Genomic DNA, 16,985 nt, shown 5'->3' with positions numbered 1-16,985 from the left:
TATATGTCTCCCCATTTCCTTCTTGCCTTCATGGTTTCTGCTGAGAGATCAGAGCTTAATCTGATTTGTTTGCCTTTGTAAGTAACACTTCTCTTGTTCCCTGGCTGCTTTTAGGATTCTCTTCTTTTCTTTGATTTTGGAGAGCTTGATTATGATATGTCTTGGTGATTTTCTTTTGGTGTCTATCCTTCCTGGGGTTCATTCTTGAATACTTATCTTTTCATCCTTCAAGATGTTAGAGAAATTTTCTTGCAGAAGTTCCTCAACTATCTCCTCTGTGTACTTGTGTGATTCTCCCTGTTTTGAAATGCCAATAATTCTTAAGTTATTCCTCTTCGTGTTGTCTAACATGAATCTTAGACTCCATTCAGATTTTTTTTAATCCTTTTTTCTGCTTGTTCTTCTATCTTAGCAGTATTGAGAGATTTGTCTTCTAGCTCACTGGTTCTGGCTTCTATCTCTTCAGCTTTACTCCTTTGCCCTTTCAGTGTATTGTCCATTTCTGATATTTTATTATTAATCATTTGGACCTCTTTTTTCAGGTTTTAAATTGTTCCAGTGCTATATGTATATTATTTTATTGCTCCTATAGCACTTTCCTGGCTTCTTCCTTATTTCCCTCCACCCATCTGTGAAGCATTAGGATTTGTGTCCATATCATTTTCCTGAATTCCTTCTCAGGCAGCTCCAAAGCCTGCTCTTCTTCTAATGGGAAATCTATGCCTACCTCCACCTCAATTGTCTCAGTTACTGTTTTTTGTTTCTGGACATGTGCTGAGATCTTTTGTTGTTTCTTGGACATTTTCAATCATTAGATGTGTTTTCAATTATTAAATGAATGTATGTTGCAGTATTATTAAGCTTACTGAGTGCCTCCTTGTGGATGTGTTCTGGAGATAGGCTTCCCTTTTCATATATTTTATTACTCAACTGTGGGTAATCTTAGCAAATGTTGGCTGTCTATATAATGTGTAGCAGCTGGTATTGGCTTCTGCTCAGATGGTGGGATATTATATGGCATGCTTGTAGCTTGGCTGTAAGGCCACAATTGTTGTCTCTTCTTGTGTAATGTAAGGAGAGAAAGCTCCCACCCCAAGGAAAACAGTTGGACCAAGAAGGCAAAAAAAACAGGAAGAAAAGTAAAAGCAAAAACTTAAAACAACAACAACAATAACAACAACCTGTAGCAAATTAGTCCAGTAGTCTTTGTTGAGCAGATCAGTGTGCCCAGTGGAAACCATCAAGGGTGTCCACTCGCACAGTCACACCCTTGAGTCACTGCCATGGAGCTGCACAGACAGAGAATGGGAAATATGTGGAAGAAAGATTCTTCAGATTTATTTCTCTGATGATCGGTTAGGTCTCTTCATATCCACAGTGTCCTTCTCCTTTTATTGTGTTTTTAACAGGTGTTGGGTTTACACACTGATCTTGTATATAGAAGTTGCTGTTGGCTACAGGGTGCAAATATGGCCTGGCTGTATGGCCAGACTTGCTGTCTTTTATTTGATGAGGCAGGAATAAAAGCTCCTGCCCAAGTAGGAGAACCAACTTCTGGGCTAAATCCCACAGTCAGACATCATAAGACCCACTGGAGGATTAGCCTCTGGACTTTCAGCTACTTTGTGCTGTGGGAAAATTGTGCCTGTGTGTGCAACACTGGACCATTTTTGGGGTGTGCACCCACCCACATAAAGACACCCAGACTGATCAGAAAGGGTTTGACAGGGCAGAGCAGCAGAGTTGAAGGAAAAATAGTGAAAGTGGGGGTGGGGGAGTGGGGGGGTATCACACCTTTTTATCCATAAGTTGCTGGGTGGTTTTGCTCCCTATTCACTGGTTGTGGCCCCACCCTCTGACATCCACCAAGACTGTGGGTTGGAGGCAGAGTTCTGATTGTTTCAGGAGTCTTCATGCTTCTTCTTGTTCCATTAGATTTCTCCCCGGTTGTTGTTGTTGTTAAGTGCTGTTGAGCCAATTCTGACCCATAGCAACCCTGTATAGGATTTCCAGGGAGCATCTGGTGACTGTGAACTGCCAACTTTGCAGTTCAAATGGCTTTGCAGTCTGGCACAGGAACTCACAGTGCCAGGCCCCTGAATCTATTTCCCCTTACTTTATATTGAATTTAAAGCTCTGGGATTATCCCAGAAAAGCATTTTTTCTGGCTTTTCCATGCATCCATTGAAGAGACTTTCCTGAGTCCTTTTTGCTTCCTCTACCCCAAAACTGGAAGTCATCAAAGAGTTTTTTTAAGATCTATCTTAAAGTACAATGTTGTCTGAGATAGAATATTATCCATATGCTTACAAGGAAGACCAGTTAATACCACTATTATTCAAACATATACATCACCCACTAAAGCCAATGAAGAAGAAATTGAAGAATTCTGCTAACTTCTTCAGTCTAAAATTTACCAAACATGTAATCAAGATGCATTGATAATTACTGGTGATTGGAATGTGAAAGTTGGAAACAAAGAGTAAGGATCCATAGCTGGAAAATATGGCCTTGGTGAAAGAAATGATGTTGCACATCACATTATAGAATTTTTCAAGGCCAATGACACCTTCATTGCAAATACTTTTTGTCAACAACATAAACCATGACTATACATGTCGACCTCACTAGATGGAATACACAGGAATCAAATTGACTACATTTGTGTGAAGAGATGATGGCAAGAGCATATTTGGAACAGATCACCAATTGTTCATATTTAAGTTCAGGGTGACACTGAAGAAACTTAAAGCAAGTCCACAAGAGCCAAAATATGACCTTAAATATCTCCCACTTGAATTTAGAGACCATCTCAAGAACAGATTTGATGCATTAGACACTAATGACCAAAGACCAGAAGAGTTGTGGGATGGCATCAAGAACATCACCCATGAAGAAAACAAAAGGTCATGAAAATATAGGAAAGAAAGAAAAGACCAAAGTGGATGTCAGAAGAGATTCTTAAACTTGTTCTTGAGCTTATGCTCAATAGAAGATCAAATGACTGGAAAAAATGAGGAAGTACAAGAGCTGAACAGAACAGCTCAAGAAGACAAAATATTATAACAAAATGTGCAAAGACCTTGAGTTAGACAACCAAAAGGGACATGCTCAGCATTTCTCAAGTTGAAAGAACTGAAGAATAAAATTGAAACCACATGTTGCAATATCAAATGATACTGCATGGCACTGTAGGATAAGCACTAGACTGCAAGGTCAGTTTGAACCACAAGGTCAGAGGTTCAAATGCATCAGCCACTCATATAGGATTGCTATGAGTCAGAACCGACTGGAGGGAACCAAGCAACAACAACATGGGCAAAATATTGAATGATGCAGGAGTCATCAAAAAAAGATGGAAGAAATACACAATTACTGTACCAAAAAAAAGTTGGTTAATGTTCAACCACTTCAAGAGGTAGCATATAAATCAAGAATAAATGATATTGAATGAAGAAGTCCAAGTTACCCAGAAGGTATGGGTGAAAAACCAGGCTTCCGGAGTACAAATTGTAATGTTTCAACAGACTGTTGCAATACTGGAAGCCATTACTCACCAACTCCAAGAAATGAGGAAGACAGCTAAGCTACCTGGCTAACTGAATGGAAAACATCCATATTTGTGCCCATTCCAAAGAAAGGTGACCTAACAGAATGTGAAAGGCATCAATAATATCATTAACATCACATGCAAGTAAAAACTTACTGAAGAGAGTTTAAAAACTACTGTAGCAGTACACTGACAGTGAATTGCCATGAATTCAAGCCAGATTCAAAAGAGGATGTGGAATTAGGGATAACAATGCTGACATCAGAAGGATCTTGATTAAAAGTAGAGAATTCCAGAAAGATGTTTACTTGTGCTTTATTGACTATGCAAAGGCATTTGACTGTGTGGATCATAACAAACTATATATATTATTGCAATGAATGGATATTCTAGAATACTTAATTGTGCTCATGAGGAACATGTACATAGACCATGAGGCAGTCAGTAGTACAGAACACGGGGATACTGAGTGGTTTAAAATCAAGAAAAATATGTGTCAGGGCTGTATACTTTCACCATACTTATCAATCAGTATGCTGAACAAATAATCCAAGAAGCTGGATTATATGAAGAAAGCATGGCATCAGATTGGAAGAAAACTCATTAGTGATGATATGCAGAAGACACAATCCTGCTTGTTGGGAACTAAGAAGAGTTAAATACTGTTGAGGATCCAAGATTCAGTGTGGATTGCACTTTAGCACAAAGAAAATGAAAATCTTCACAGTTGGACCAACAAATTAACATTATGATATATGGAGTAAATGAAGTTTTCAAAGATTTCAATTTGCTTGGATCCATAATCAATGCTCATGGAAGCAGGAGTCAAGAAATCAAAAGACATATTGCTTTTGGCAAATCAGCTGCAAAAGGCCTCTTTAAAGATGTCACTTTGATGTAAATACCCAAGCCATTGTATTTTCAATAGCCTCAAATGCATGTGAATGTGGGACAATGAAAAAGGAAGACTAGAATTGATGCATTTGAATTTCAGTATTGGAGAAGAATATTGAAAGGACCATGGACTGCCAGAAGAACAAATCTGTCTTGGAAGAAGTACAGCCAGAATGCTTCTTAGGAGCCAGGGCTGTGAGACTTCATCTCACCTTCTTTGGACATACTGTTAGGAGGGACCAAACCCTGGAGAAAGACATCATGCTTGGTTAATTGGAGTGTCAATGAAAAAGAGGAAGATCTCCAACAAGATGGATTGATAACAGTGACAACAACAATGAACTCAAATATGATAATTGGGAGGGTGGTGCAGGATTGGGCAGATTTTGTTCTGTTGTGCATAGGGTCAGTATGAGTCAGAACTGACATGATGGCACCTAACAACAACAACCACATGAGGGAGACCCAGGTTTGATTTCTGCTCATTGCAACTCATGCGCAGCCACCCAGTGTCTGTCAGTGGAAGCTTGCCTGTTGCTATGATGCTGAATAAATTTCAGCAGGGCTTCCAAACTAAGACAGACTAGAAAGAAAGCCTGAAGATCAGCCAATGAATCCTCTATGGATCATAACAGTCTAATAAACAACCAGGATTCACAACTGAGCATGAAGATGGTACAGGATATGACAGTTACTGGTCCTTTCAGGCATGGGGTCACCATGAACTGAAGGCCAATCTGATGGCAGCTAATAATTACAACAATGAATCATGTGATCTCCTTGAAGAAAGAAGTTGTTCCCACTCAAAGCACAGTTAGATTATTCCTCTTGTTTTTATAACACGGTATGCGTTATTAAAATATAGTCTGAAACATCAGCTTGAATTGGAAGATCACTTTTTTCTCATCTTTTTATTTATTAACCTTTTATTGCGAATTGAGTGATGGTTTACAGAATAAATTAGTTTTCCAGTCAACAATTAAGTCACTCTGTATTTCATGTCATTGATCACAATTCCGGCAATGTAACATGACTTACTCCTTGTGTTTCCTGTTTCCATTCTTCTTCCTTTACTAACCCTTCTGAAATATGTTATAGAGCAAATGTTGCCCTTTTGAGATCAAATGGTTGGTTATTCTAAGGTGTGCATACCTCACTAGTGCTGTTGTTCCCTTTATTGTTGTTGTTGTTGTTGTTGTTAGTTGCCGTTGAGTCAGTTCTGACACATAGCAGCCCTGTAGAGGATTTCCAATGAGCATCTGATGGATTTGAACTGTCAACCTTGGGGTTCAAACTGACCTTATCCTATAGTACTTATATTTGACTGCAAACTGAGCCATGAAGGTAAATTCAGTTCCAGGCCCAAAAACTGACATAAGGATCATAGTCTTAGGGGCTCCCTTAGTCTCCATCTTACCATTAAGCATGATCTTTTTTAAGATTTTGAGTTTCATTCCATATATCTCCCACTCTATCCTGGATCTTCTAATGTGATCCCTTTCAGAGCAGTTGGTAGTAGTTAGCCCGGCACCATCCAGTTCTTCTACTGCCATGGAAGCTGAGGTTCACATGGTTCAATTGGTCCAGAGAACTAATTGTTTCCATTTGTCTTTGATTTTCTTCACTCTCTTTGCTCCAGACATAGAAAGACCTTCAGTTGGATGGCTGTTCACAAGCCTTTAAGACCCCCATTGCTATTCACCAAAGTAAGATGTACAGCATTGTCCTTGTGGACTATGCTATACCAATTGACCCTGAGGTCTCCTGAGACCATAGGCCTGAGCCCCTAAGTCCAACGAGTCAGTCCTTCCAGGTGTTTGGTTATGGCTAAGGAGTTTTTATAACTTTGTATCCTGTGTCCTCTACTATATTCATGTATATATGAGAAGCATAGATAAACAAACAAGTAGAAATAGCTTCTGTCAAACCTGTATAGATTCATGGGAATAGTGACCTCCTCCTTCACACAGCTGTTCAGGTTGTGTGTCAATCTATGCATCCACTTGTAGAGTATTGTTATTTCAGGGCTGTGTATATAGTACTTCTGTTACCTTTAACTCTCGTCCTCCTCTGCATGTGGAAGATCACTTTCAATGGATCATTTAAAATGTCCATGTTCTTGGTTTCTGGGGGAGTTCCATCGGTGCCACAAAATCTCTTTTTTAAAAAAAAAAGTAAATTCAACTCAAAAAGGTGAAATTAAAGAGAAGGTATCTTTTATGTGGTTATGCTTAGGCTTGGCTGCTTTTAAGATAGTTCAAGGGATTTTCTTTCTGTCTTTCCTTTTCCCCTTCCCATACTACCTTCTTTGTTTAGGGCCCCCTATTTGCCCTCCTGCCTTGTCTACAGTGTCACTTATTGTTTTGTCAGAGACTAACTGAATGTGAGGACACAAAGGGACAATGAGGCTCGTTACCCGAGGCAAGAAGCCACCTGCGCACACTTAAGGAGACTACTTCTCAAATATCTTGCCAGTTTGTACCAAGGACATTAATCAGAAGAGCCACCACTCAGTTCCCTTACTCAGAGGGAGGGGGAGGAGAGCAGGGAAGGGGTTCTCCCACAGCACTGCAAGCTGTTGAGTTCTGAGCAAGATAGGGGAAAATACACCTGAAGTATTATTATTATTATTATTGATACTGTTGCTGTTCATAGTGTTATTATGATGAACTCAGTTCTTTTGTACCACAAAGAAGTTACAAAGAGAAATTACAGCTAGTGATCCATGCTGATTCACATTTAAGGTATCTGACTTTTAAAAAGTGCATAAAGAAGACAGATGGAAAGAATAGAGACGGTAAGTAAAAACAATATGAACGCTTCAAGGCTTTTTTTTTTCCCAGCAGGCAATTTTAGCTAAGGGGTTGCTTTGTTTTTCATCCAGACAATTGACTTCATTTGGCTGTATGCTTCCTGGCTTTCTCTCCTCTTCATTCCTTGCTTCATTCTAGGGAAGTGGACATTTGAAAATATTAGGCAGAATGTACTGTACATAGGCCACACACTAAATCCATCCCTAACCATAGCTTTCAAAGGCAAAGTATAAAGGAGAAGCTAGCATGGGATGTCTCAATATGATAAAAGTTGCATCTGGACAGTGGCAAGTTATCCAAAGTCATATAATTGAGAGTGTGAAGAAACCTAATGGTGATTGTTGACCTGGAATACACGAATGAACTATTTATGCCAGAATCTGGGTTGCACCTAACCAGGAGGAATGACATAGGCTGTAAAACCTGGTCACTTCAGATTTCACCATGCATGAAGCAAACCTGTGGGTCAAATCATGGGGGGTTTCTGCAATTAGTGGGGCAGGTAGTGGAAGCAGGGCCTGAGTCTTCATGTGCTTGGCCTGCTGCCCTCAGCGTAAATCATTACAGATGATCACGTGTCCTAGGACAGGTCCTGCGGCCCCTATCCAAAGTTGTTTACTTAATGAATTACCTATGCTTTTTTTTTAAGGGTCATCCATGGTGTAAAGAGCAAGACATACCACTACAGCCTTTATTTCTTTATTTAAGTTGCTTCCCAAATGATTAGTGTTCATTATAAATCAATGACCAGAGCCATTATGGTATCTGGCTCCTGTGGTTGTTGTTGTTAGGTGTTTAGACTCATAGTGACTCTATGTGCAATGGAAGGAAACACTGCCCTGTCCTATGACATTTTCACAGTCACTTCTGTGTTTGAGCTCATTGTTGTAGTCACTGGATCAAGTCCTGATAGTATGTCCAAAGAACATGAGATGAAATCTAGCCATCCTTGCTTCAAAGGAGCATTCTGGCTGTACTTCTTCCAAGATTTCTTAATTCTTCTGGCATTCCGTGGTTTAGTTAGTATTCTTCACTAATATCAAAATTCAAAGGTATCAACTCTTCTTCAATCTTTCTTATTTATTGTCTAGCTTGTGCATGCATATGAAACAATTAAATATGCTGTGACTTGATTAAAACAAAACAAAACAAAAAAAACACCTTAGTCTTCCAGGTGAGATCTTTTATTTTAAACACTTTTAAGAAGCAGCAGATTTGCCTGATACAATGTGCCATTTGATTTTTTTATTGCTGATTCCATAGGTGCTGATTATGAATTCAAGTACAATGAAATCTTTGACCATTTCAATATGTTCTCCATTTACCATGATTATGCATATTCGGACTCTTGTGAAGCTTTTTGTTTTCTTTATGCGGATGTTCACAGCAAGTGTTCTAAGTCCTTCTAGCTTTCATCAAGCAAGGTTGTTCCATCTGCATACTGTTGTAGTAGTTATTAAGAGTCATGAAATCAGTTCTGACTCACAGAGACCCTATATAGGGTTTCCAAGGAGCAGCTGGTAGGTTTGAATCATAAACCTTGTGGTTTATGGTTGAGTGCTGATCCTCCAGCACCTCACTAGGACTACAGGTAGTTCCTCCAATCCTGATGCTTTATTCTTCATATAGTCCAGCTTCTTAGACTCTTTGCTCAGCATACAGACTGAATAAGAATGGTGAAAGAATACACATGTCATGCATACCTTTCCTGGTTTTAAATCATACAGTATCCCCTTGTTCTGTCTGATATATATGCAGTATATTGTTCTCATGCAGGTTCTGGAATAAAATATTCTGTAATTCCCATTCTGCACAATGTTATCAATAATTTGTTATGATTTACATAGTCAAATGTCTTTGCATAGCCAATAAAACATTAACAAAAATAAATCTTTCTGATATTCTCTGCTTTCAGCCAAGATCCATTTGACACTAACAATGATATATATTATTCAATATGCTTTTCTGAATCTGGATTGAATTTCTAGCATTTCCCTAATAATATATTGCTACAGCCATTAAAAAATTATCTTCAGCAAAACTTTACTTGCATGTGATATTAATATTGTTCAATAATAACTATAATTCATCATCTTTCTTCTGAATGGGCACAGATTTGGTTATCTTCCAGTCTATTTGCCAGGGAGCTGTCTCCAAATTTCTTGACATAGATGAGGGAATGCTTCCAACATTGCATCCATTTGTTGAAACATTTTGATTGGTATTCTGTCAATTCCTGGAGTCTTGATTTTCACCAATGCCTTCAGGTAGCTTGTTCTTCTACCTTCAACATCATCTGTTCTTTATCATATGCTACCTCCTGAAATGGTTGAATATGTGCTCATTCTTTTTGATACAATGATTCTGTTTGTTCCTTTCATCTTCTTTCAATGTTTCTTGTGCCAGTCAATATTTTGTCCATAAAATCATTCAGTATTATAATTTGTGACTTTGTTTTTTTTCTTCAGTTCTTTAAGCTTGGGAAATGCTAAGGGTGTTCTTCCCTTTTGATTTTCTAACTCCAGGTCTTTGCACATTGCATTATAATACTTGACTTTGTCTTCTTAAGCCACCTTTTGAAATCTTCTCTTCAGCTCTTTCACTTCATCATTTCTTCCATTTACTTTAGCTACACTATTGGCAAGAACAACCTTCAGACTTTATACTAAAAACTGTTTTAGTCTCTTTTCTGTCTTTTAAAAGGCTTTCTGGTTTCTTCATGTATGATGTCTATCCCACAACTCATGTGGTTTTTAGTAATTCATGTTCAATGGGTCAAATCTATTCTTGAGATAGTCTAAATTCATGTGCAGTGTATTCAAGTTCATACTTCAGTTCTCATAGACTTGTTTTCACTTACTTTAGCTTCAACTTGAACTTGCATATTAGCAATTGATGGTCAATTCCACAAGCAGTCTCTTTCCTTGTTCTGACTGATGATATGGAGCTTCCCCATCCCCTCTTTCCTTCCACAAATAGCATAGATATGATTCTTACTTCATCCAATGATATCCACATGTATAGTTTACATTTATGTTGTTGATAAAAAAGGTATTTACAAATAATAAGTCTTTGTTCTTAAAAAATATATGATGCAATATCCAGAATCATTTCTATCACCAATGCCATATTTTCTAACAACCACTCTTTCTTCTTTATTTCTAATTTTCACATTCCATTCACTTGTAATAATCAATGCAGTTTGATTGCATTTTCAATCAATTTCATACTTAGAAGCTGGTAAAAATCTTCAATTTCCTTATCTTGGGCATTAGAATTTGGTGTGTAAATTTGAACAATATTCATTATAACCACTCAGTCAGTTCCAACTCATAGTGACCCTGTACAGGGTTTCTGCCGCCTCTTGTCTGTCAGTGTGTCATAGTGTGATGGCTTGCATGTTGCTGTGATTCTAGAAGATGTACCATGGGTATTTTAAATACCAGCATCATCATCCATGATGGACAGCTTTCAGCTGAGCATCCAGACAAAGACAGACTAGGAAGAATCAGAGACATACTACTTCAAACATTTAGTCACAGAAAACCTTATTGAATAGCAGTGGAACACTGTCAGATAGCACCAGAATATTGAATACTGAAACATGATGAAGAGCAATAGAGTTGTGCCAGAAGATGAGCTGCTCAAGTTAGAAGGGACTCAAAATATGACTGGGTATGAACTGTCTCCTCAAAGTAGAGTTAACCATGATGATGTGAATACAGCAAAGCTTCAGGACCTTCATTTACTAATGGGCACAACTCAAAATGAGGACAAATACCTGTAACTATCCATTAATAAGAAAAACAAGGACTATACAAAGTATAAATCTACAAAAATTAGAAGTTGTCAAAAATGAAATGGAACCCATAAACATCAATAAACTAGGCATTAGTAAATGGAAATGGACTGGTGTTGACCATTTTGAATCTGATAATCACATGTTTTACTATTCTGGGAATGACAAATTGAAGAATGGCATTACATTTATCATCAAAAAGAACATTTCAAAACCTATCTTGAAACACAATACAGTCTGTGATACAATAATATCCATGCACCTACAAGGAAGACTAGTTAATACCACTATTATTCAAATTTATGAACCAACCACTAAAGCCAGTGATGATGAAACTGAAGAATTCTACCAACTTCTTCAGTCTGAAATTGATCAAACATGCTATCAAGATGTATTTATAATTACTGGTGATTGGAATGCAAATGTTAGAAACAAAGAGAAAGGATCAGTAGTTGGAAAATATGGCCTTGTAGATAGAAATGATGCTGGAGATTACATGATAGAATTTTGCAAGACCAATGATTTTTCATTACAAATACCCTTTTTTTAAAATAACATAAAAGATGACTATACAAATGGACCTCACCAGATGAAATACACAGAAATCAAATTGACTACATCTGTGGAAAGGGACAGTGGAAAAGTTCCATATCATGAGCCAAACCAAGACCAGGGACAGACTGTGGAACAGACCATCAATTGCACATATGCAAGTTTAGACTGAAGCTGAAGAAAATGAAAACAAGTCCCTGAGAGCCAAAATATGACCTTTAACATATCCCACCTGAATTGAAAGATCATTTCAGGAACAAATTTGATGCATTAGACACTAATGACTGAAAACCAGAAGGACTGTGACAATGCATAAAGAACATCATATAGGAAGAAAACCAAAGGTTATTAAGAAGACAAGAAAGACAGAAAAAACTTAAAATGGGGTGAAAAGAGACCCTTAAACTTGTTCTCCAAGCATAGACATGCTAAAGCAAATGTAAGAAATGAGGCGGTAAAGAGCTGAGCAGATATTTCAAAGGACAGCTAGAGAGCATAAAGTCAAATATTATAATGAAATCTGCAAAGACCTGAAGTTAGAAAACCAAAAGGGAAGAAAATACTCAGAATTTGTCAAGCTGAAAGATCTGAAGAAAAATTCAAGCCTCAACTTGAAATATTGAAGGATTCTATGGGCAAAATAGTGAATGATGCAGAAAGCATCAAAAGAAGATAGAAGAAGTACAGTCACAGTACCAAAAGAAATGGTTGATGTTCAACCATTTCAAGAGTTAGCATATGATCAAGAACCAATGATACTGAAGGAAGCAGTCCAAGGTGCATTGAAGGTACTGACAAAGAACCAGATTCTGAGAATTAATGTAATATAAACTGAAATCTTTCGACAAAGTGATGAAGCACTAGAAGCACTCTATGCCACCAAATTTGGAAGTTAGCTACCTGGCCAACTGATTGGAAGAGATCCATATTTGTGCCCATTCCAAGAGAGGTGAATACAGAAATCATTGGACAGTATCAAGTAAAATTTTGCTAAAGATAATTTTTAAATGGCTGCAACAATACATTGACAGGGAACTCCCAGAGTTCCAAGCTGGAATCCAACAAGGAAATGGAATGAGTAATATCATTGCTGACGTCAGATGGATCTAGGCTGAAAGCAGAGAATACTGGAAAGATGTTTACCTGTGCTTTATTGACTATGAAAAGTCTTTTGATTTTGTGGATCATGACAAGGTATGGATAACGTTGAGGAGAAAAAGTATTCCAGAACACTTAATTGTGCTCATAAGGAAACTACATAGACCAAGAGGCAGTCATTAAACAGAACAAGGGGACAGTGAATGATTTAAAATTTGGAAACATGTGTGCCAGGGTTGTATTATTTTACCATCCTTATTCAATCTGTATGCTGAGAAAATAATACTAGAAGCTGGGTTATATGAAGAAGAACGTGGAATCAATATTGGAGGAAGACTCATTAGCAACCTGTGATATGCAGATGATACAGCCTTGATGGCTGAAAGTGAAGAGGACTTAAAATACTTATTGATGAAGATCAAAGACCACAGCCTTTGGTATGGGTTTTACGTCAGTGTAAAGAAAACAAAAATCGTCTCCACTGGACCAATGAGTAACATCAGGATAAATGGAGAAAGGATTGCTTGGATCAACCATATACACTCTTGGAAGCAGTAGTCAGAAAATCAAACAACATATTACATTAGATAAATCTACTGCACAAGTCCTATTTAAAGGGGTGAAGAGCAAAGATGTCAGCTTGAGGACTAAGGTGCACCTGACCCAAGCAATGATATTTTCAACAGACTCATATGCATCTTAAAGTTGGACAATGAATAAGGGAGACTGTAGAGGAATTGATGCACTTGAATTATGGTGTTGAAGGAGAATATTAAAAGTACCATGGACTGCCAAAAGAACAAACAAATCTGTGTTGTGAGAAGTACAGTCAGAATGTTCCTTAGAAGCCAGGGTGGTCAGACTTCATCTATCATACTTCAGACATATTATCAAAAGGGACAAGTTCCTGGAGAAGAGCCAAAATATGACCTTTAACATAGGCTTGGTAAAGTGGAGGGTCAGCAAAAAAGAAGGAGACCCCCAACGAGATGGATTGGCACAGTGGCAGTGGAAATGGACTCAAGTGAAGCAATGATTATGAGGTTGGTGCAGGATTAGGCAGTATGTCATTCTGTTGTGCATAAGGTTGCTATGAGTCAGTAATAACTTGATAGCAGCTAACAACAACAAATAACAATTACTTTGAAGAGGCAGTTTTTCTCCAGTTATGTTTTCACTGCCTTCCAATCTGACACATATTTTGTTATTAAGTGCCATCAAGTCAGTTCTGACTCATAGAGACCCTGTTTAGGGTTTCTGAGGAGCAGCTGGGGTGTTTGAACTGACAACTTTTTGGTTCAAACTGACCTTGTGTTCCAGCGCATTATCCTTCAGCACCACTCTGAGTGCCTTCAAACTTAAGGAATAACACTGGAACATTGTCTGATACAGTACCAGACAGTGTTCCAGTGTTATTCAGAAGGTCTCATTGCCATTTTTTTAAAGGAAAATATTACTAGGTGTTACTCCCTTGTCTGTATTTGTCTGGCAGCTCCACAAAAAACTCCTGTCCATCATGGATGACTTGCTGGTAATGTGATCTACCGATGGTATAGCTTACAGCCTCAATAGAGTTGAGTCTGACTCCTAGTCGGTACTTTCATGGTAGCAGTTATATTATAGCTTGTTGTTGTTGTTAAGTGCAGTCGAATTAATTCAGACTCATAGAACTCCTGTACAGGGTTTCCAAGGAGCAGATGGTGGGTTTGAACCACCAACCTTTCAATTAGCAGTCCAGTGCTTATCCGACAGCATCACACCAAGACTCCATGCTATGGCTTGCTGTTGCTGTTAACTGCTGTAGAGTCAGTTTGACTCATAGTAACCCTGTATAGGGTTTCCAAGGAGCAGCTAGTGGGTTTGAACTGCCAACTTTTTGGTGAGCCCCACACCAGGCAGGACTCCATATAATAGCTTATGTGGTTGGTTATGTGCCGTGGAGTAGGTTCTGACTCATAGCGACCCTGTACAGGGTTTCTGAGGCTATAAATCTTTACGGGAGCAAAAAGCCTCATCTTTTTGCCAAGGGACAGCTGATAGTTTCAAACTGCTGACCCTGAGGTTAGCAGCCTGATTCATAACCACTATGCTACCAGAGCTCCTTATAGGATAATGAATAAAGACAGTGCAATTTCTAAGATACATATTCTTTGGACCAATCAGCATATGTTGGAACATAAATCTAATAATCATGATTAAGGCACACCTTAACCAGGGGAACCAGAGGCATGTTTGGGTTCACAGAAAGTGTTCTGTAAATGCTTATCCAATGAAGGCTTCACCAGGACAGTCATGCCACAAAATGCAAAGGAACTAGTTAATGGAATCTTCTCCCTTCGACTTTAAAAAGTATATCATCACAACATCACTTAACGTTCATTCATTCAATGTGCTAGATATTGTGCTAGTAAGCAATGTGCATGTAGTAGCCTTTAAAAAATTACTGTGGTCAAATATGTACCCAAAGACCTGTCGCCGTTGAGTCGATTCCAACTCCAAGCAACTCCAGAGGACAGAGTAGAACTGCCCAAAGGGTTTCCAAGGCAGCAATCTTGAGGAACTGGGATGGCCTCATCTTTCTCCAATGACAGAGCTGGTCGATTCCAACAGTCAGCCTTTCATTCAATAGCCTAGTTCCACCAGGAATTCAGGTGAAATACATATAACACATCATGTGTCATTTTAATCATTTTTGAATGTATAATTCAGTGACATTAATTATATTGACTATACTGTATCTGGTAGCGTAGTGGTTACGAATTGGGCTGCGATCCTTAAGGTCAGCAGTTCAAAACTACCAGCCGCTCCGTGGGAGAAAGATGAGGCTTTCTACTCCCGTAAAGATTTACACCCTTGAAAACCCTGTACAGGGTCGCTATGGGTTGGAACCGACTCGACGGCACTTAACAACAACAACAACATACTGTACAATAATCACCATTTATTTCCAAAGCCTTGTACTTCATCCAAAACAGATTTGTTTGTTCTTCTGACAATCCATGGTACTTTCAATATTCTTCACCCACAATATAATCCAAATGCATCACTTTTCCTATGGTCTTCCTTACTCATTGTACAAGTTTCACATGTATATAAGACAACTGAAAATACTATGGCTTAGTCCTCAAAGTGACATCTTTGTTCTTTAATATTTTAAAGAGGTTTTGTGCAGCTGATTTGCCTAATACAATATGTCATTTGATTTTCAACTGCTGCTTCCATGATTGTGGATCCAAGCAAAATGAAGTGTTTAACAAAAAAAGTTTCTTCTCCATTTATCATGATGTCATTTATTGGTCCATTTGTGAGGCTTTTCTTTCTTTTTTTTCACATTGACATGCAATCCATATTGAAGGCTGTGATCTTTGCTCTTCATCAGTATTTTAAGTGCTCTTCCCTTCCATCTGCATATTATTGATTGTTAATGAGTCTTCTTCCAATCCTGGTGCCACATTCTTTTTCATATTACCCAGTTTTTCAGAGTGTTTTCTCAGCACACTGATTGAGTAAGTATGGTGAAAGGATATAACCCTGGTGCACACCTTTCCTGATCTTAAACCAATTACTATCCCCTTGTTCTGTTTTAATTATTGCCTCTTGGTCTATGTACAGGTTCCTCAGGAACACAATTAGGTGTTCTGGAATACCCATTCTTTGCACTGTTATTCATACTTTGTTATGATAACACAGTTGAATGTCTTTGCATAGTCAATAAAGTACATGTAAACATCTTTCTGGTATTCTCTGCTTTCAGCCAAGAGCCACCTGACACCAGCCATAGTATTACTTATTCCAAATCCTCTTCTGAATCTGACTTGAACTTCTGGCAGCTTCCTGTCAACTTCTGGCAGTTACATCTGTAACTGATTCTGAATTATCTTTAGTAAAATTTTGCTCGCATGCGATATTAATGATATGCTTTGATTATTTCAGCACTCCACTTTGTCACCTTACTTTGGAATGGGCACAAACATGGATCTCTTCCAATTGGCTGGCCCAGTAGCTGTCTTCCAAGTTCCTTGGCCTAGATGAGTGAGGGTCTCCAGTGCTGCATCAGTTTGATGAAACATTTCAATTTGTGTTCTGTCAACACCTGGAGCCTTGTTTTTTACCAATGACTTCAGTGTAGCTTGAACTTCTTCTTTCAATATCATTGGTTCTTGAACTGGCACAAGAACCCACAGGAGGCTGGTTTCTACTTGTTGTTGTTATGTGCCGTGGAGTCGGTTCCAACTCATAGTGACCCTGCACAGGGTTTCCGAGGCTGTAAATCTTTATG

Source organism: Chrysochloris asiatica, unplaced genomic scaffold (assembly GCF_000296735.1).
Source record: "Chrysochloris asiatica unplaced genomic scaffold, ChrAsi1.0 scaffold00107, whole genome shotgun sequence".
NCBI classification, from domain to species: Eukaryota; Metazoa; Chordata; class Mammalia; order Afrosoricida; family Chrysochloridae; genus Chrysochloris; species Chrysochloris asiatica.
Note: the sequence above shows the minus strand (reverse complement) of the source record.